The sequence below is a fragment of the Anomalospiza imberbis genome, chromosome 15 (assembly GCF_031753505.1).
Source record: "Anomalospiza imberbis isolate Cuckoo-Finch-1a 21T00152 chromosome 15, ASM3175350v1, whole genome shotgun sequence".
In the NCBI taxonomy this organism is placed as follows: Eukaryota; Metazoa; Chordata; class Aves; order Passeriformes; family Viduidae; genus Anomalospiza; species Anomalospiza imberbis.
Window position 1 is genome coordinate 5,131,401 of NC_089695.1, and position 21,900 is coordinate 5,153,300.

A 21,900-nucleotide genomic window follows, 5' to 3' on the forward strand; every position below is an offset into this window, starting at 1 on the left:
GGGAAAAGGCAAGAATGCCAAAAATCTGGATCTAACTCTGGCCTGTGCAGAACAGTGCTGTGGTGGCTCATGCGAGCCACACAGTGTTACATACTGGCATCTGGGTCTGAAGGTACTCAGGGAGCCCAAAAGAACATTTCAACAGCTTTAAATAACTTGGTATCCTCTTTTGTAAGGGTTTTCCAGTTCCAGAGAGCAGGTTATAAAGATGAATTCATAAGTTATTATCAGGGAATCAGGGGTCAGTTTCAACCCCAGGTAATTCTATATCATTATTATACCACAAAACTTGTAAGAACTAATGTTTTTCTATGAATGTTTGCCTCCAGAATCTCACAAAAAAACCATCACAGTAAAAGCTCTGGACAGATGGAATGCAGCTTTCATATCTTTATAGCAACACTTGCAAAACAACTCTTTAAACTTGCAAACCCTAACCTATTGCTAAATTTGTGATTGCTTCAGCATTTCACCTCTTATTTTTTGTCCCCTGGGGACTGGGAATCCACTGACTTAAATACAGATCCATTAAAATCAGATTCTCACTAACCTTCTTAAGCAGCTTTCATCATGTGAACTTAGTTACCATAAAGACAAAAAATATTAATGAGAACAATGGGCCTTTAAATCTCTCTGTATGTGTATCAATGCACCACTAGCTGACCCAACACAGGAGCAGTTTGTGTGATGGATCAAGAATCCCTTCATGCTCTGCTGCTGTAAGGAGTCCAATGGATTCCTTACACTGTTTAAAAAGTCTCCTGTTTTATGGAAATTAACACCACCTGAAATTTCAGAGGGACAAAGATGAGGGAGAAATAGAGAGGCATGAGTTTAGTTATTGCATTTTTTTCCCAGAGTATTATTAATAAATACTCTAAAGGAACTGCCTCACTACCTTTTGAAAAGAAAACAAGCAACAAAAAGTCCCAAGTGCTGTAGGAAGCTCCTCTGCCTAGGGTTAAAATGAGTAACAGCAACAATTAGGGGAGAGATCTTTCCTGTTTCCCATTCATTTTGTATTTTCTCACCCTTACTTGTAAATTGCTTTTCTCATGCAAGTCTTGATAAGAAGTTTCCACATCTCTTACAATGTACTAGATTATATCCATGACAACAACTTTCAGGAAATGCAAACACATACACACGTACTTCTAGAAGCATTTATTCATTCTCACAGGCCTATCTACAAATTCATAATGGAATCAAATGGCTGCATTTGCATCCAAGGTCAACAAAACACTTGAAAACATGCATGGAGCTTGTTTGTTTTCATGAAAGGCATAAGACTGTCACTAAAACCAAGCATGAGCTTATACACTGAAGAAAATAAATTGTTTTCTATAAGAACTGACCTTGTGTTCGAACTAAGAGTGTTTGGACACTGAACTGCTTGACTCCTTATAGCTCCAGTGAGCAAGGCAAGTCATTCTCCTATGGAAGTTACTCTATAAATCAGCCACATTTCCATAAGACAGGCAAGGCTTTGATGAACATGAATGAGAAAACTCTATTTTACTGCTGTTAAATGTGCTTCCACTTAAGCTTCCTCAAGCAGTACTGCAGGAGCACACCAGCACCACACCATTACAAAATAACTACACACAGAAACGTACTAGCAATGCCATTTTGTGCAGAGATATAAATAGCTGATTTCCAGACCTTCTTACACTTTCACCATTACAGAGAAAATAACTAAACCAGAGCTTTCCCCTCAATCTTACCTGAGGAAGCCAAGTTTAAGTTTAATCACAGAAAACCTCTTGACACCATACTTGTCTACTCTGCTAGAAATCTGGATTATTCTCCTCTGTGTTTTAGCCCACATGCAAACACATCCTCAGTGACCTCAAACTTCTGGAGGAACAGAATAATTTTAGAACATTCACCACACTGCTGTGTTTCAATGATGCTGAATCCAGCCCCATCCCCTACAACCCCCTCCGGAAAGGACAGGGTCTTTGAGAACATGGGGCATCACACAGCACATGATGGGGAAACTAAGTGGCAAATGAGTGGGAAAGCACCCACACCTATCACAGGGACTCCTGGCCAGAAACACTCATTGACTGCAAGTCCTTTGGAGCAGAAGGAAAAGCTCTGGTTATGCAGAGGGGCCAATGACCACTTTCTCTTAGCAGTGGATAGAGCATCCTTCTCTATTTTACATCTAGCAAAGACTTTCTTTGCCAATTATCTAGTTGGGTGACACAAACAAAACGTTAACTTTTCCAGCCTTTTGGTTTTGTTTCTTCTGTTTCAGACCTGAAGACAGACTGTCTCTGAGAGCATCTATTTTTTTTTTCAGTTACATCTGTTGGTTTAATAAAGCATAGTGCTTTCATCTCCCAAAACCCTGTTTCAATAATACCTTTGGATCTCTAACACCACAAGCACTATAAAATTATAAGGGCATGGTGTGGCCCTTCATCTCTCCCCAGCCTCCATTCCCTAGAATGGTTCTGTTCACTGCTCAGAAGGAATACAGGAGGAGCACAAGGGCCAGAAGGAAGGCAGTGTCTTGTATTGCCTAAATTTAACTTCCCAGCACCCAATTTACAAAGAAAAATGCAGTTGGTGTGGTAAAAGAAGCATCAGGATCAGACATCATTTTAGTGGTGAGAGGCACAAAATAAAGACCTTGCACAAGCCTAAGCTACAGCATCCTGGCAGGATGAAGAAAAACTCTGATGCTCTTGCTGGTATGAATAATAAAACCACTTAAATGCTGCTTTTTGAGCATAACTGAATACATGTGATAGCATCATTATAAATTAAAACTGTTTATGACCTCCATTTGGTCCAAACAGTACAACCTTACTCACTATATGCATGGTTGAACAAATTGATCTACAACTGCCTGTGTTACATGATAGAAGGGATAGCCAAGTGTTCTGAAAAGGAAACAAAAAGAAAACCCCAGTGAAAGCAGCTTGTAATGACTCATGCAGATTTCTTAATGGCTACTGAAAATAATATTTGATTCCTATCATTGTCAACTCAGTAAGTGATAATAACCAATACCTAAATTATTATTTTATTTACATAGTTAATTTCTAGTTCTCTATTCCATAAAAATAAGTGTTAATATGTTTTGAAACCAATCATTTCATGAATTAATGGAAATCAGTATTTCTACAAATTCTGCTAAAGTACTAAAATAGGAGATAATCAGTATGTTCTTGACTATTTGGATACAAAATTTTCAAAGGACATATAATTCCACCCCACCCTTGTATTTATTTGTAAAACCATAGAGGAATAGGCATTAAAATGACATTTCAAGAGTCAGACTTTTGTGGCATCAACTTGTTGTCTGCTTACTATATTTCCATTTAGACTTTTTCTCCAACTACAGTCACATGCTGAGGTCTTTCAAGAATCCTCAGTACCTCAAACAATTCCTGGAGTAGCCCCCACAGAAGATTTACATTTTTTAAACCAGCAGTAAACCGATTACTTTCATCTGTGCCTACGCAGATGAAACAGCAGCCAGTTCAGGTGAACCTCCTGTGCCTCAATTAACATTAGGGATGGAAGAAATAATTTACCTACAAGGTTCAGGTGTGCCTAATTTCTTCCTTCCACAGGCTGAGAGCCTCCCCATGCTCTGTAGGCATGTTCAGCTTGCAAAGACAAAGGCTGGCTTCCAGGAGAGCACTGTGAGGCTCCTAAAGCATGTTCTTCACAACTAGGTAATTTAAGTTCTCTACATGAAATACAAATCTACGCTGAGACAACAGAGCACACAGCTTCACTGAGTGCACAATTTATGTCAGAGTACAGGGCAACACACTTAGAAACTGAGCAAAGCCTAGTTTTACTGCCCAGTCCCCTGAATTAATATGCAACATTCGTACCTTAAGTATACCCATGAGCAGTTTCTGAGCCACAGCTTTGAAGAAGTGTTGGTTTCCTGTGCACTAACTTGACCTATATTCAGGCTGACTTCTATTCTGAGATTATTTCTGCTGTGAATTCAATTCCAGCCTCTGTAGACACTGCTTTGCTACACCTATGATACAGATGGCAAAAAGCAGAAGGATGTCAACAAATTAGAAGGCCACTGCTGTCACTGCCTAACAAGCAGGGTAATCAAAAAACCTCTTTTTTTTTGTGAGCTGATCTTGACATGAGCACATTTCCTTGAAAATGTGGATGCACAGAACCAAATCTATAAACCTTTTTAAATTGTTTGCTTTTATGTCAGGATCCAAAGACCTGCTGCCCTGCTGGAGCCAAGTTTTATCTGTGCCATGAGCCAAGGATGCCAAAAAACTTCAAGAGATGACCCAAAAATGGAGGCAAGGAGTAACTTTTTATTTTTGGAATGAATACTTTCATTAATGAATAACTTTTGATTTTCAGAGTAAAGTTACAAGATGAAAACAGAAAAAGGGCTCTCTAATACAGGACACCAGAGAGGAAGTGAAAAACAGCAACAAAGGTATTACATCTTTCAAACTCGCTCCTGTTTACTTGTGTCCTGATCCACAATTTTTGTAGCAGAACTCCACGTTTCCACTATAATTACAGCACAGAGGTCTTACAGGATTAGGTCTACATCCTATTAGTAACACCTGACAATTCATTAACTGCATCAAGTTGTTTCATGTAATGATCAAGAGGACTTGTATACCATAGCAGAACACCTAAAACTCCACTTATCTCACAAACCAAAACCTACTCACCACAGGAGTCAAGAGCTTCTTTTATTAAACACTTTCATGCTGCACCTAGACTATGACTCAATTCAATGAGCTGATAAGAAAAAGGGGAGACAGGTTTAGGAAAGTTTGGTTTACTCTCAATCTGGTTTGCTACAGCACATGGAGGAAAATTCCACCAACAAGGGTTGACACGGCATAAAAAGCACCCTTAATCTGGCATTTCCTCAGCTCTCATCAGACATAGGATACTGGTTTTGGCAAACCTGTGGTATGAACCACAGCAGCTGCTCCAGCATTTATCCCTGTCATACCCCTAAGAAAGTGCACACTGAAGCAAAAGGAGATAAAATTGGTAAATGTGAAGTGCTGATTAGAATGTTCAGAACAGCAAGAGCTTGACATGATTGACCCTTGAGAACTTTAAGATATAGTATTTTAAGTAAATTGTTTAAAAATGACAAATGCTCAAAAAAGCATATGCATATTAAAAATGCTATAAAAAGTCAGCATGACATTACATTACAGATGATTAAAATGTAAAAAAAAAAAATTTAAATGCACATTTTAGGTCTGGTTTTACGATAACTGTTTCACAGTTCTGAAATGCAACCAGATCAGAATATAAAGAGCTAAATATGGTTTTTTAGAGCTATTCATTCTCTTAAAATTATCAATAATAAGTAATATACTATATCCCAATTTAATAATAACTTTTTTCCCCTAGATTTTTTTTTCTTAAGAATATACAGATTTTGATTCCATGGAAACTCAATTGAGACTGTGCCACATCTTTCATACATCTGACTAAAAGCATGGGTGAACTATCTGACTGTTACTTGGAATGTTCTTCAGCTTTATGAAGACAGACTCATTAAAGCAAAAGCTTTCCCACAAACAGTTTCTGACAAAGTGAAAAAGTAATTAACACAAAAAGGAGAGAACTATTTTTACTTTTACTATTTTTCACCCAGCCAGTTTATTATAGGCATTGTCATTTTTGACGTGCTCTCTCCTGTGACAATCACGGATGCAATTCAAAACTTAATCAGCCAACGCTCTTTTACAATTACCTCATCCTTACTTATGAAATCTGGGATAATATGGTACAACTTCAGGTTCTGAACACCTAAAAAAACCTCTGGAATCTGCCAGGAATAGATATTAACTGCAATATACAACATGACAGAGTCACCACATACACTTCCCAGAAAGTGCTTTTCTTAATGAACACGAAAAGCGCAACAATTAAGGGGTACAGTTTTGTTAAAAAAATAAAAACAACAACAAAAAACCACAACAACAATCCCAAAGACACAACAAACCCAAACAACAAAGCAGACAATCTTATAGTATTCAGATTGTCTAATAACCTCCATTTCCTCTTTCCCTGAACCTCTTGCTTGTTGTGTTTTTTTTTTCTCTCCATTTTCTCCATTTAAACTGTGCTTGTTGAACTCAATGGAGAAACACTTGGACCCCTGATGAAATTCTATATAACCTCATTCATTATAGATTTTTCTGCTGATTAAGGTTTCAAAGTAACTATAATAATGTAAAGCAATACCATGCTGCTGCTGTTTTGGGCGTTTTTAGCATAAAGGGTATGAGTGAAGCCACACAAAGCATAAATCATAATATCAGCATTCTGTTGCCCTTTATCTCTACTATAGCACCTAGTTTTTGTTTCAACTAACAGGTTTGCTGTAAGCCAAATTCACAGACTATTAATTGTCATCAACCAATACATGTTCATGACAAAGAAACAAAATGTGTGAAGCAGCACATAGTACTGTGAATTTCATTTTCAAAATGCTTCTCACTGTGTTAAGAATTAGCTAAACCCATTGTAACATCATAAGTAATGTCTGATCCAAGGCCTAAATAGTTCCAACACATTTTCTGGTATTCACTAGAACAGAAATATTTCTTTATGCTTATCACGAGGTCCTTTAAGAACAATGAAAGGATGTTATTTAAATACTTTCAACACCTGCTGATGCTTAAACTCCACAAGATAAAACAAATGTTTACCATAAAGATATCAGGAGGAAACTTTTAGTCCTGGATAGCCCACCCAACGCAAAAGACACGAGCATTTTTCTTACTTACAGCACTGAAATAACATCCATGGACAGACAACCTTGCATTTCTGAAGGCTCACAGCACCTCCTGTAACTCTGGCTGCGATGGTGACCCTGATGCATTTGGGCTGCACACACCAGCTCTGGGGCAGCCCACCTCCCGGGGCTGGAGAGCTGGGAAGTGCCCACACCTGTGGCCCATTAGCTGTGCCTCCCTCAGCTGACCCAGGGACTGCAATCGCCTCCACTGCAAGGACACCTGGGCAGGGAAATCACAGCCTTTGCCCACTGCCCAGGCGTGTCCATCAGGAGGCTGCAGGCAGCCCCTGCCTCCCCTCAGACCTTGGCCAGGCGCAGAGCCACGGTATCTGTAGGGCAGGTACCTGCCAGAACCACCTCCAGGGCTTTGTCTGAGGGTCTCAGAGCGGCTCATAGCATTAGCCAAACACCCAAGCACTGTGCTGTGTCACACTCGGAGAAACCTCTTCTTACCGAGATGACTGCTCCGGGGTACCCCAGTGACACACCTCTGCCAGAAGGGTCAGCAGGGAGGCTGAGCCTGCCAAACCAGAGCTGCACCACTCACTGACCCTGTAACACATTACAAGTTTTGTTATGAGGTGCGACATTTACTAAAACAGCAAATTAGGAGGATGCCGCTGCTCACGCTATTCAGCTACAAACACAGTGCATTGCCTCAAAACCAGTGACACCGAGTTTAACACTCAGCTGGACAGGTGGCATCCACACCGAGGGATGGGAGGCTGGGGGTTTCACATCGGGACGTTTGTCCCTAATGCAGCACTCGCTTAAGAAAGGCTCTTTGCAGCCCGAACCTCTCCACTGAAAGGTGCACGGGACACAGGCACCCAATGCTCCCTTCTCCCCCTGCCCGGCCCAGTTGCTGCCCGGGGAGAAAAGTGAAGAGAAGACAGAAATTCCGAGTTCAGTTCTGGCTGTGGGGTTGTCTTTTATTTTTTTTTTTTTTTTTTTTTTTTCATATAATCACAGAGTGGTTTGGGTTGGAAGGGACCTTAAAGATCATCTGACTTCAATCCCTCCCGTGGGCAGGCGCACACCTTCCAATTGAGCAGGTTTTTTGTTGGTTGGGCAACAGCAAACCACCTTTTGGGCAAACAAACCACCTTTTACATGAGCCCAAGCTGAACGCTTTCTGTTGGTTTTGTTGGGGAAAGGGAAGGATCGTTGCTGCTGCTTCTCTTTTCCCCTGAAGCTCGGCCCCAGCAGCTGCCCGAGCAGCCCGGCTCCCGAAGCCATGCCCCGCTGAGCCTCGGCCGGAGCGGAGCCGCTCCCGCTGCCAGCCCTGCCTCGCCCTATCTCCTCCCGGCACCGGGCAGAGCCCGCGGGTCCTGCCACCGTCCGGCCGCCAAACGGCCCGTGGGGGGCGGGCGGTGCCCACGGACCTGCGGGCGGCACGGGGGTGCGGGCGGCACGGGGGGCACGGGGGGCACGGGGGTGCGGGCACGGGGGTGCGGGCACGGGGGTGCGGGCGGCACGGGGGTGCGGGGGGCACGGGGGTGCGCGGGGTGCGCGGGGGTGCGGGCACGGGGGTGCGCGGGGGTGCGGGCGGCACGGGGGTGCGCGGGGGGCACGGGGGGTGCGGGGGGCACGGGGGTGCGCGGGGGGCACGGACCTGCGGGCGGCACGGGGGGGTGCGGGGGGCACGGGGGGTGCGGGGGGCACGGGGGTGCGGGCACGGGGGTGCGGGGGGCACGGGGGTGCGCGGGGGGCACGGGGGTGCGGGCACGGGGGTGCGGGGGGCACGGGGGTGCGCGGGGGGCACGGGGGTGCGCGGGGGGCACGGGGGGTGCGGGCGGCACGGACCTGCGGGCGGCACGGGGGGGTGCGGGCGGCACGGGGGTGCGCGGCACGGGCGCTGCCCCCGCACGGACGAACCGCGCCTGGGGCGGCGGGGCACGGACACGGCCCCCGCCCGGGGGTCCGGCACACGGCTTCTCTCTGGAACCCGAGGAGATGGCCGGCCTGGGCCGGGGGAGTGGCACGGCAGAGCCCGTGAACGGCCCGGGGCACCCAGGGCAGCCCCCGGGGCGAGCCCCGGTGCCGGGGAGCCGCCGCCGCCGCTGCACTGCGGGCAGCACCTGCAGGCCGCCCTGCGGAGACAAGGGCAGCAGAGAGGAGCGGGCTGTGATACAAACCAGAACTGACAGCGGCTGAGCACAGACACAGCTCCAGCCAGAGCAGAGCAGAGATCCTTCGGAAACCAGTTGCGGCTGTGATGTGCAGTGAATACCTGAGCAGCCCGGCTGGGCTCACCGATCAAAAAGAGATGCCAAAGGGCCAACACTAATGGCAAGTCTGTCTCGCCACAGTCATCAGCATGACAAGGCCGATGCTGTAGGTGCCTGGAGAAACAGATCTTTTATTTTCTCAGAGACGCAGGTATAAAGTATGGGCTTAGCTCATGCATAAAAGCCAAAATGAACACAGCTGATGGCTGCTAGTAATGTGAACAATTAAGGACTATAGTTTCACTTTAGATTAACAATTTTAAACACAGGATTCCAGTGAATTTTAGCTACACTGCTGCTGAACGAAAAAAAAAAAAAAACAAAAAAAAAACCAAAAAATAAACCACCTTTTACATGAGCCCTAGCTGAACACTTTAAATTATAATCAAATAAAACCTTATTAAAATTTATTTGTCCCATTAGCAACTCAGTTACAATTCAGGAGGACCAAAAAAAGCCATTAAAAAGCACACAAAAAAGAGTAGGAAACTGAACAACAGAGGGAGACAGGGACATGCAGAATCAGTACATATTCCAAAGAACAATATGCAAACATGGAAATACTTTTGCTCTGGCTAGAAAGACCACATACAAGATGTGACTGTTTCAGTCTGAAAGCAAATCAGTAGCTTGGAATCTTAACTCAGCCAGTTCCTCTGTGGCCTCAAAGTATATCAAACTCATCTCCCCAGCTGCATCTTTCACACTTTGGCACACAAATTTCCCAGAACTCAAACATGCCCTACTGTCCCTGGCACACTGCTGGGCCACAAAGGGCAGGAGGGAGTGAGCTCTGTAGCAGTGCAAAGAGACATTCCCATAGCAGTGCCTACATCCTCCTAGCAAATTGATATTCCAGGTAGAAAAATAATTAAAAAAAAATCCAACAAAAAATCAACAACAAAAAACCCCCCCAAAAACCACCACCACCACCACCAAAAAAAAGCCCAAAAACAACCAACCCAGAAAAGCCCACAAGCAAAGAACTCTTCTTGGAAAAGGCAGAGATGAGAGCCCTGAGTGACCCTGCCCCTCTCAGTCTGTCTGCACAGGTGACAGATGCTGCCTCCTCCCATCCCCACGCTCACCGGGGGAAGGGAGGTTGCATCTATTTCAGTTATTAAGTGGATAATGACTCCATATGCTGTCCTGCAGCCAAGCAACAAATAAAAATCATAATGTACAGGCCAAATAACTTCCTTGGAATCTAGACACATTACTGTGCATAATTCCCTTCTTAATGGTTATAAACAGACCAGAGCAATATACAAAAATAACATTCTACACAGAAGCATGATTATAATCAGCTATGTATGACATTTCTGTGCCATTTGGGTTAACTTTCAACAGCATTCTAACAGAGCTTGTCATTTTTCAGGTAATATCTTGCTTCAGTAATTCTATTTCAAAGTAGAAAACAACACCTAAGGTTACAACTACTAATAGAATTATACAGAAGCCATCCTAAATCCCCCAAAAATATTTTTTTTTTATTTGCAGTAGGGATCCCTGAAAAAACACAGGGCTAGTACTGACAACTTATTTCTTCTATGATGTCTAGAAAATAGAACGTAAACAATATTTTTTTTATTGTTCAGACAAGTTACAGTAAACTCTTGGGAGTCAGTGTTTTAAAGCATGCAAAATCCATGGCTGAAACAGAGCCTTGGAGATCAAATCACATCTCAGTTTGAGATTCATTGCTGGGTCTTGGGAAAGACAATTATCTTTGATGTGGTCAATTTTTCAGTTTATATAATGGTGGTAATGATACCTCACAGGACTCATTTAAGGGTTTAATAACTAATGCTTGCACTAAATTTTCAAGTTGCTAATTATGATTATTTAGCTAAGTGTTAACCTAATGCATATGTAAGAAAACAACATTAATGAATTCCCAAAGATGATTATGATCATAATTATTATTAATGCCACACGGACAAGTGCAATTGTTCCTCGCCCACCCAGGTGTGAGGTGTGTGCAACACACCTGGCAGGAAAGGCAGGGCACCTCAGAAGTCACAACACGTGGAAATTATACTACAACGGGAAATGCTGGAAGGAAAATACCCTCCCAAGCCCAAGTGTAGAGTCAAGCTCAATCATTCAGACTCCACTGTGAGTGGCTGGCTCGGCTGCCAGGAAGGGCAGAGCGGGGAGGTCAAGGAGAAAGCAGCAGCAGAGCCGGCCAAGGAAGGGGCTGCAGCAGTGCTGACCCAGAGGAAGGAGAGAAAGCAGCAGGAGTTTGGTGAGAGTGGGAGGAGGGCACAGAGAGATCTGGGGAAACGATGCCATTGCCAGTTTTCTCAGCTAACCCAGAAAACACTGGGAAGAACTGCACTTGGTGCAGTCCTCCTCAAAATAGAGCAAGTTTTATTCCAGCAAATATGAATACATTAGGGAAGAGAATAATTGAGAAGACTTTAGAAGGCTTCAGGAAAAGAAAAATCCTGTAAACAAGATTGAGCAACAAGTCTTTGAAAGAATCCTTTTGTTCCCAGCACAATGCTCCCAAAATCTGCTTCTTCAGAACAGTATTCATTTAAGAAAAAGAAAAAAGAAGGGAGAGATAAAGGGAAAGCCAAGAACACATTTTAAGGCAAAAGCACTTAAAAACCGTTTTCTTACTCTTCAGATTTTTTGTACCTAAGCCTGGAGGTACACTGTTCACCCACTGTAACACTGGAGGTTCTCAGGCTCTGCTGCCTGCACGGCTTTTAGTGGGCCAGCAAAACCCCTCCATTGCCTGGCCTGCCAGGCAGGGATGACATGGTCTCAGTTTCACACGGGGAAAGCCCCCACACCACCCATTGCCCAGAGGAGGTTTTAGAAAACCCCACTCTATCTTTGGCCAGGGTGTACCCCTGCAGAGGAGGGAGGAATGGGTAGAGGAAGGCACGGTGAGGCTTAGGAGGGGAGGAAGAGAGGAAAGCAGGGGGGCAGCAGGGTAAGCTGCAGGCTCTGAGTGACCCTGCACTCTGAGAGGGCTGATTGGCACGGTGGGTTATTTAGGATCAACTTGCCATTGATTGACTCAGGGTGTGTCAGATCAGAAGGAAGCTGCAGCAAACTAAGGGTTTCCCTAGCAAAGGGGACTGCTATTAGCATGTCAAACAAAAGCACAGGTTTCATTTTATTAAGCAGTGTAGGAAGAACCCAAGCTGTTAATACCTGCACTTCCCGCTCTTGTAGTGGACTTGAAGTACAGTCCTGAGGCTGTAATGAATATTGTCACCTCTACTAAAGATTATTGCCAATCTACCTCTGCCCAGAAAAGCCAAGGCTTGTGCTTCAGATTGTCACAGTCAGTCTGACTAAAAATATCAGCACTTGAAAGCATTCGTATATTCGAAGTATCTCATGACTTGTAAAGACAGAATAGCAACAATAAAGAGGAAAACCAAAGTTCTAGTTTCTAGACCACTGGCTTTAGAAATCAATCATTAACTAACATTGGTACATTCTTCCTGTGTCTCTGAGCAAATCTGCTTCTCTGTCAGCCTGTCCTTGAAATACTCAGTCAGCTGGGTACACACAAACTTGTGTGAATCTCAAAGCCCTGAAATGCTTAAAAGTCTCACTAACTGCCTCAGAGGAGTAGAGATCAGGTCTCTACAGCCAGAAGGGTTCTGACACAAGCCTGTTCCATCAGATGTTGCTAGGACAGCCTGCCTGTGCCCTGCTACAGAGCTGGGGCAGAAGGAGGGAGAGGAAAGGAGGAAGCTGAGCAGGCGTGAGAGAACAGAGGGTACAGCTACCTGGAGATGCCCAGTTGGTTGGATGGGGTTTTTTATTCCCACATGCCAAAATCCAAAAATGCTACAAGCCCCACTGAAGTCCACAGGGTTCTAGCAATGTACAATAGCCTACAATGCAATCTTTAAAATTTCCATTTTTCTCTGGTACTAGAATCCATTTACCTCATGAAAATGAAGTCTTTACTAGAGTAAACTTGTTTCTAAAAGCCCCCAAAACCCCTAAAACAGTTTCTGCACCTTTAAGACACACAGCATATTGTCAAACAAAAAATAAAATAAAATAACTAGCTTTTAAAAATCCCCCATAATCATAATTAACATGGATGTATTTTGGTCACAGTCAGTAGTAAAAATGCAACTCACTGGAAAGTGAACTACAATCAAACATATTCATGGCATTCCATATCTCAAAATTAGATGACAAATCTAAGACAGAAGTGACATTTAAGTGAATGATTTCCATAGTCTATGTCCCCATATGTTCTCCACGTTCAAATGCTGCCTCTCTGAAAACACCACGGTGACACCTGAGCCCACAGAGCTCCTTCCAGGGGAATGGACAGTTTTGTGTTAATAACTAATGAAATGCAGTCACTTACTGCAATACTTTTATATTCACAGCACATGTCACAGTCGAGATGGCCATGACACACAGAGTGTCACCACACAATTTCAGAAGGCTTCAGCCCATACACAGTAACACCTAACCTCTTCAGAAGGCTTCAGGTGTCTGCCCATACAGAGTAACACCAGGTCACTTCAGAAGGGTGCAAGCATCTGCCTTTCCTGTCCTTCAGCCCAACCTTTCCTACCCTCCTGTCCATGCAGTGCCCCTGTGTGCCCTCTGCTCCCTTTGGTGGTTGCTCAGTGCCCCTGGGCACTCCATGGCTCATTGCTGTCAGTGCTGCTCACCTGCTTCTCACAGCTGTGCCACTGGGGATGAGGCTGGGCCAGCCCCATCCCAATCACCACAAACTGTGTGCCTACATTTATACAATACTCTTCTTGCCTTCAACCTAAATCCAAGCTAAACCATGAATGAACAACGCAAGATGCTCCCTGAAGGGCTGTAGTGGTGTGGGTGACACATTTCTCATCTCCCTAGGGGGTGAAATACATCACATCCTCAGAACTTCCAATCTTACCCCTCTGTGAAGCTGCTGACTATTCCCAGAGCAAATTATCTCACATTCACACAGGCTTTATGTGCCATGGGACTGAAAAAAGCAAAACAAATTCCCATTTTTCCAGCATACACAAATCAAAACCTGAGTAGAAGAAATGCATACAAATAAATTCTGAAATAAATAATTTAAACAGTTTTAACATTGGACTTCTAGTGTGCCTATCTACCAGAAAATACTGATGCATGCAGTCAGTTGAGCTTTCACTGACTTGGAGGTAGCAGACCCATTGACTTCAATGAGGCCAGGATTTCATTGTGAATTGAATCTGGAAAAATCTCAGTGCTATTCTTGCAGGATAGGGCAGGGCACATGGCTACATGACTGAAAGTGGCACATAAAAGCAGCCCCAGAATGTCACCAAGACACACAAGCTGCAGTTTGATGAATGGGAACTCTGTACAATGCAGTGCTATATATTGCATTAAAGGCTTTTTGGTTCTGGTCATTATTAGGACCTGTTATTACAGGTTTTTTATTAAAATTATGCATAATTGTAATTGCTAATGTGTTATTATATCCTCCTCTACATGAGAAGTAATGAATAGCTTAAATTAAGGAAAGAAACAAACCTGTAGGTGAATGTAGGCTTGTTCCCACTATGATTTATTGCAGGATGTACTTACCATCCTAAGGACTGCTCTAAGACAAAAAGGCAGGACAACATTTTCTAAGGTTTCTTTACCAAAATTGGTTTTGTTTTTTATTTGAAACATAAATTAAAAAGTGATCCAACAGGTTAGGAAGTATAAAGTTCTTCTTTTTCTAATTTCAGTTTTAAAAATTAATCATTTAAGCCTGTGCATCTTCCAGTAGTTCACAGGTAGTGCAGAGCTGGGGAAGATGCAGCATAGGTGCAGCTTACTCAACCATATGCTGCTTTCCTTAAGTAACCCATTATAGAAAAAAAAATAAATATCTTGTGACAGATTGTTTTGACAGCTAAAAAACATTTAAATTTTTGAATGCATTTGACTGAAAGGCAAAAATGTTAGATAGATGTTAATTTAACAGATGTCTAGTTTTGCATCATCAGCCTGAAAGAGGCAATTTCTAGCAAGTCTCCTTGCTGCATCACAACATGAAATCCTATGAATTCCATAAGGATATGCCTTTCACAAACTTCAAATGAGCCATGCTCAATGAAAAGGAAGTAAAATTGTTCTAAGAAGATGGTACCACCTGGTTGTACTTCAGATCAAGCAAGCAAACACACCCAGGGATAACCAAACCAATATATTTTCATTACATTATAGTCTGGAATAAGGGAGCTTTATTTGAGGCTGTATGTTAAAAGCATTCATTTACATGAGAGAAATAAATAAGGTGGTCTCCTAAAACCCAAATAAATTCCTGCAAATCTAATTATCCTATGGATAAATATGAACCAAGGACTTTTTTATGATGTTCTGCATGTCTTAAATACAAATCTTTGTGTGCTGAGTATACTGTCATACTCCATATATCCTTTAATTGTGGTTCTGCATTGATTTTAGGAGAAACTGAAATAACTACAGATTAACTAAAGCTGGTGCTGCTGGCACAGTCAGCTACAGTCTTAGAAAGCTTTGGGATTCAGTCCCCATCAAACCCCTTTTGGTGCTTTCAGGACTTCAGTGGGTTGGAGGCAGGAGAAGTTTTACACAGGGAGAATTTCTCCTCCAAACAGCCCCACACACTTGGCTATATCCATTTGGGATCTCAGAAGCAGCAAAAACTGTTCTGTAAATTTCTGTATCGAATTTGCACATTCTATTACTGCTCTTACTTTACAGAAAAGGAAACAGAAAATAAAAAGATTTAATTACATGGGAGATTGAGAACTCCTCACAACTGATTTCAAAACGATCCTTACATTCAAACTGATGAGCTGGAAACTCTAGTGCTGAAATGTAATGTGTGTTTGCTAACGCCACCTGATCTCCAAATAATGAGGATCAGTGATATTTACCTGCTTAATAGGAATATTATGAGACAAATCTAATTCATTTAAGGGCACTTAAAATCACACTTTCTGATTTATATGCTTATACAAATTGCATTTACCTGCTCTAGTTGTGATCTACTTATCATGGCAAGCCAAGGCATTTCTGCAATTGGTTCCAGACTTAAAATCTGTGCTTTTGAAAAGGGCAAACATGCTTCTCCAGTGACAACATTCATCTGCTCCAGTTTCCTTATCAAGTTTATCACCTTCAATAAGTAGACACCTGTTATTTCATGACCCCAACTCAGTTTTAACTCTTTTTCAAAGAAGCATTTGGGTTGGATCAAAAGATCCAGTTTTTTCCTAATTTGGAATTTTTTTTTATTTTTTTTTTTTTACTAAGACATAACATTGCAACACATAATTTCCACAAGCTGAATAACCTTAATGACACCTCCATGTATTCTGGAAGACAAAATGTTTTACTTTGAAGTTTTTTGGTTTTTTTTTTTTCTTTAACATACGCAGAGTACAAAAAGTCTAAGTACATTCAGATTATTCAAAACCAACTTTCTCAAGAATCAAGCCCAAAAAGTTGAGTTAAGGAATGATGAAGTTTCTTTCTCTGGTGAAGCCATGCCCTGAAGTGACTTAAACAAAGGTTTTGAAATTTATGGAAATGCTTCCACAGGGTAATTTCTTGTAACAGAGAAAGGTTAAATCCACAATGTTAACATAATTTAAATATAAGAAATAAAATAAATAAAGATCCCGAATGAATGGTTTTGCTTTACCTGTCTTAACTATGTCACTACATCAAGCACAAACATTGTTTTTTAGTGTATCTTTACAATAAGAGAAACATTAAATAAAATGAGATTTTTTCACAGGCAGTAAATCATCATGTGATATCAAGAATCTGCTTATGATTCATATTTACGATCTGGTCACTGTTGCTTTATAAATACATCTTTGATTTTTGACCTTGCTAATTAGGCTGTGTGCAAGTACTATCAAATGCTCGAGACAGACGTTAAACACCTGAAAATACTCTGTAAATTGATGTTTACAAGCCTGATTCCATCTGCTTGACTTAACAGAAATCGTACAAATACTGAAAAACATCACTAATGAAGGTATTCTTTATTTTTGTTTTGCCCAGCATAACAATTCCAGAATTTTCACTATTTTCATTTTGCTTCTAATGCTGCTACATAAAGTCCAGAAAGACCAATCCGTCTGGGTAAACGAAGCACACCTCACGCTGATTTAAAAAAAAAATAGGGTTCAAAATGAAATAACACCCCCTTTCTCTGGACTGACACAAACTAAAAGATGGCACAAAGGAGTGGATCCACTGAAGGCAATTCCAGAGATCCTCTGAAGAGAGGGTAAGAGCAGTGCCTCAATATCCCTGTTACCCATAGAGGGGGTGCTCTTGCATTTTCCTTGACATGCCAGTTCCTTGGAAGGGGAGCAGGAATAAAGCCTACAGGTGTTGAGTTATAAATTAGGACACTCAAATTGACAGAGAGATGATGAGCTCAGTCATTGAGGAAAGAAGAAAGCCAGAGTCCTGCAGCATTCGTGCTCCAGCTGGTTCTTCTTTCATGTCTCAATGGAATTTTAACACAGACATTCTCCATAAGTTACATGACAAAATTCTTGTCCTGACAAAACCTGCCCTTCCCTGGCAGACGTGAGGAAGAAAGAAAATAAAATACTCCTCCCATGTTTAAAGAGACATAAAAATAAACCCTACAACCTAACAAGAAAATTACTATTCAACAGAAGAAAACCTTCCCATGTTGAATTTTTCCAGCATCTAATAAATTTAAACTAAATATATATTAAAAAAAAATCAAAATGCTAAAAGCATTACGTATTCTGTTTTATAGCAATTCTTGACCTACTACAACCTTAAAACAAGGAAAAACCTTTAAAGTAAGACTTTTTTTTTTTACCTAAACCCAGCAGTATATGCTTTAATATTTTATTAAGACTCTTATTTCTTGTACAGATAATATCGTAGCGAGGACAAGTGAACAGAGAAGCAGACTGGGGTTTGGAAAAGAAGGTTGTGTTCTCGAATTTGCTTCAAGTAATTTGCCTGCCTCTTCCTTAATGTTCTCATCTGTAACTGGGGCTGGTGGCAGTAACCTTTCCCAGGGAAACACTTTGCCATTCTGGGCTGTGTGTCAGGGCTGAGCATCACCACTGTAAACAGTGCTAGGAATTAGAGAAGTCACACTGTATGGAAAACTGCCATTAGGCAAACTATTTGAGCAGCATTCTGATGATGAAAAAAATGTGCCGATGTGCCCCCTTAAGTTCCAAGGAACATCAGCAGACCATACCAGTGTAAATCAGTTCCTTTCCAATAATGCTGTTAAGCCACGCATGGAAGCTTCTATAAAACACACTTATTTTTCCATTTTCACAGATTCAATGCACAGGAATACCATCTCCTTCATTTTCCAGAGGTCTCTTTCAAAACTTTATTTTTCTCCCCCCAGCATTTCTATTAAGTCCTCACACAGTAATCTAAGCACCATTTGCCACTCTTCATTTTTACTCACATGTTTAAAAATTTCAGCAGTACTCAGTAACCCAAGCTTAGGAATTCACAGTGGCTTTAAAAGAAGCTAAGACAGAAACCAACAAAAGGTAAAAAATCCCTGTAATTAAGAGTCAACTGGGATTGAGTCTGGGGAATAAATACTTTGCTCAGCAAAATGATGGGTAAGATTTTTAAAAAGCTGACACTTGATAGTGATAGTCACTTCTCTTGTATTGTTGACCAACTGGTGCCTTTATTAATAAATTTGGGATATAGATGTTAACCCTATGCAGATCTGGCTGCCTGAACAGAAGAAAAATTAAGTACTTCCAGCCTTTATGCTGTTTATTTACATCTGTTTTCCATTTGGCTCCTTCAACAAAATAGACTATTCCATTTCTCTACTATTTAGGAACCAGATTCTGGAGAGTATGACAATCTGATACTGTGCAAATATTGCATCATTAGGAGGAAATATTCTGCTGAGGACAGTTGAAACTTCAGAAGAAGCCATTTCTGCTGGAATGGAAATCAGTTTAGTGGAGATCATAGATGAATTGCTTTTCTCCATCTGAAAGCTACAGTTTGAACCCACATTATCTTTAAAATTAAACTGATAGTAAAAAGTTATTGAAAAATGTTTATGAATACGAATTAGAATGCACCCAGGTTCCATAGATAGACATTTAATTTTCAGGAAGTTGAACAGAAAAGGGTTGTGCTATCAAATTTGGCAGAACCAAAAAAGACTAGTTCTTCAATCCTCCAGCATTTTTCAATATTTTGTTGCATATTTAAACAGTATCTAAATATTTTATCACTAATATTATTTTCATACATTTCCTACAGTCTGTCTACTTTCAAAATCAGGCTCCTGCTTGTATTATTTTAGAGTGAACTTAGAAGTGTTGCTAAAACCAGATGTGAAGAATAGTTGGTTTTATTTCCTCCTTCACATTCGTAATTTTGATGCTGACAGAAGCACAATGCTCTGTACTGAACACTCTGTTTCTAGCTAAGATGTATTTATCCACTCTGTGACAAAATAACTACTAAGGTATATTCTGTTCATATAGAATTTATGTCTCTCATAACAGAAAATGCAAAATAAAACTCACATAACTTAATAATTAATATTCATAACAAGAAACTATTCACCATGACACACTTGAGCTGTAAAACTTCAAAACAGTAGAATTCCAAGAGCATTTGGATTATTCCCTCCTTGGCTGCGTTCTGTGTTCCACTCATTTGGGGTATACACAGTTATCTGTTCTGTAAAGAGGAACACTACAGATAGTCTTTCACCTGGAAAGTAGAATCAAATCAAATTAATATTGTATTCTGTTTGGTCTACTGAATTTATCAGCATCTCCAGAAGTTTCAAAATACCTAAATTTCAATTTTTCTGGATCTTGCCTCACTCTTTATGAATGCATTCATTTTCCCACCTCCAATTATTGGAGCTGAATTTTGCTTTTTATTTTTAATTCACGCAGTTCAGAGAAAAATAAAAGTTAAAGTTACTGTACCTCAACAAATGTACCTAAAGTGGCACTATTTTTGCATGCATGAAAGCTCAAAGCCTCAACAACTCCCATGAGCGATTACTCTTCTAACACTAATTAGATATTTGCTAATTAGTGTCTGATGTGTGAAATGAAAAACATTTTGAAGCTGAAATGGATAGGGTCTATAAAGATAGCAGCGCTATCCCAATTCCCTTTTTTCTGTTATCATATTTCATAAATATTAATAAGATCACATGATACTACCCCTTCTATAAAATTATCTTTCTGAAAGCAGTCTATTGTTTGGTATAATAGGGCTGTGTCAATATTTTGCAGTAGCTGTAAAGCACTCAATGAAGGGAAGTGTTTTCTCTCAATGTTAAAGAGATGTCACATTTCATCTTTATGCTGCGTTAACTGGGCCCTCTTTTTAATAGTTTATCTTTAATGCACTGAAACTAAGAATGCAAAACTTTATTGAGTAATCCTTTACATTTCTGAATAATTTACTACACGTATCTCATTTCAAATGTATCCCAAATAAAATACAAATGATGGGATAGCTTTTTTCTTAAGCAGATGCTGAGAGCATCAAATTAGTGCCTGTGATGATCATTTACAGGAGAGTTTTTGGAATGCTAGAATTGTTAAAATAGAATAATGTCTTGAAAAGTAACTTCTAAATTTGTATTAGAGATGTTTGAGCAATATCTGCCTGTGATTGTGCACAGAAAATTGTTCCAAACTGCCAGGGCATATTACCTGTGTCATTTAATGATACAAAACTATTTATCTATCAGAATATTAAGGTCTAAGAAAAAAAAATTCAAAGGAAAAAAAAATCATTAAGGTGAGTAATTCCTGACGAGGAGGCGAATTCCAAACAAGAATACTGAAGCACTGCTCACCTGTAATACTGGCCACATCACACCTGGTCTCTAATCACAGGGTTGGCACCAACATTTTAAACAGTAGCTAAGCGTGAATTGACAAAGGTGTCATTGAAACAAAATCATGACGAGATTCTCACTTTCCCCAGGCTGACATTTTGTGATTCTAATAACACCCATCAAGGTGATTAAAACGGTAATAAAAGGCAAGTTCTGAGAAAAAGAATAAAACAGACACAGGCAAGATAATGCATGACAAGTGAAGCTACAATTTTGCATTTCACTTTTTTCAATGAAAATTCTTCATTTCAGATTGAAGTTAGGCAGTTCATCAGTCCCAAAGGTGTTTCTGAAATAGAAACCGCCTTTTCTACCAATACACTGTGCTTTTCATTTTTCATGTACTCAACAGAATAAGCTCTTCAATATCTATTTATCCTGAGACAGTAATTTACACTTCACATTAGCTTGATACTTTTATCTAACTTCAGATAATTAAAGCACCACAGTATGCTTCACACTGAAGTTCAGGGGCAAATTCTGATTTAATTTAAATTTGTTTGTTTGCTGATGTAAACATATTAACATCATCTACAATGGCTATACCTTCTACCTTAAATTACTGTTCCCTCCTTGACAAACATTATGTGTTAACTTCCATCACATTCTGACATATTTTGCCTTTTATACCCTAAAGATCACTGTGGTAACAGACAGCTACAGGGATACAAAGTTCTGATTAAAGCTGTGTCCAAGTGTTCCGTGGAGGTGGACAGACGCCTGGGAGAGACAGTGACTGCTTTCCTGGGATTACAGAGAGCAGCAAGCACCAACCAAGACAGATGCATGTGACATGATACAGTGCATCCATATGTCAGTGGGGTTTTTTGGTGCACCAAGAGTTTCAGGGTTCTTATTACACACTCCCTTACACATGGCAAAGCTTCCCCAGCCTTGCCTGAGCAATCACTCTCCTTTCCAGTCCATGACAGAAGTGACAGCAGTCACCAAAAGCAACTCCACTGTAGAAAGCACCGAGTTCTGTCCTT

At 41.1% G+C, this 21,900-nt stretch overlaps 1 protein-coding gene across 18 annotated transcripts in view; it reads right to left on the bottom strand.

Moving 5' to 3' along the window:
• TENM2 (teneurin transmembrane protein 2) overlaps positions 1 to 21,900 on the bottom strand; it is a 1,085,256-nt gene that overhangs the window by 339,609 nt on the left and 723,747 nt on the right. The window lies entirely within an intron of this gene.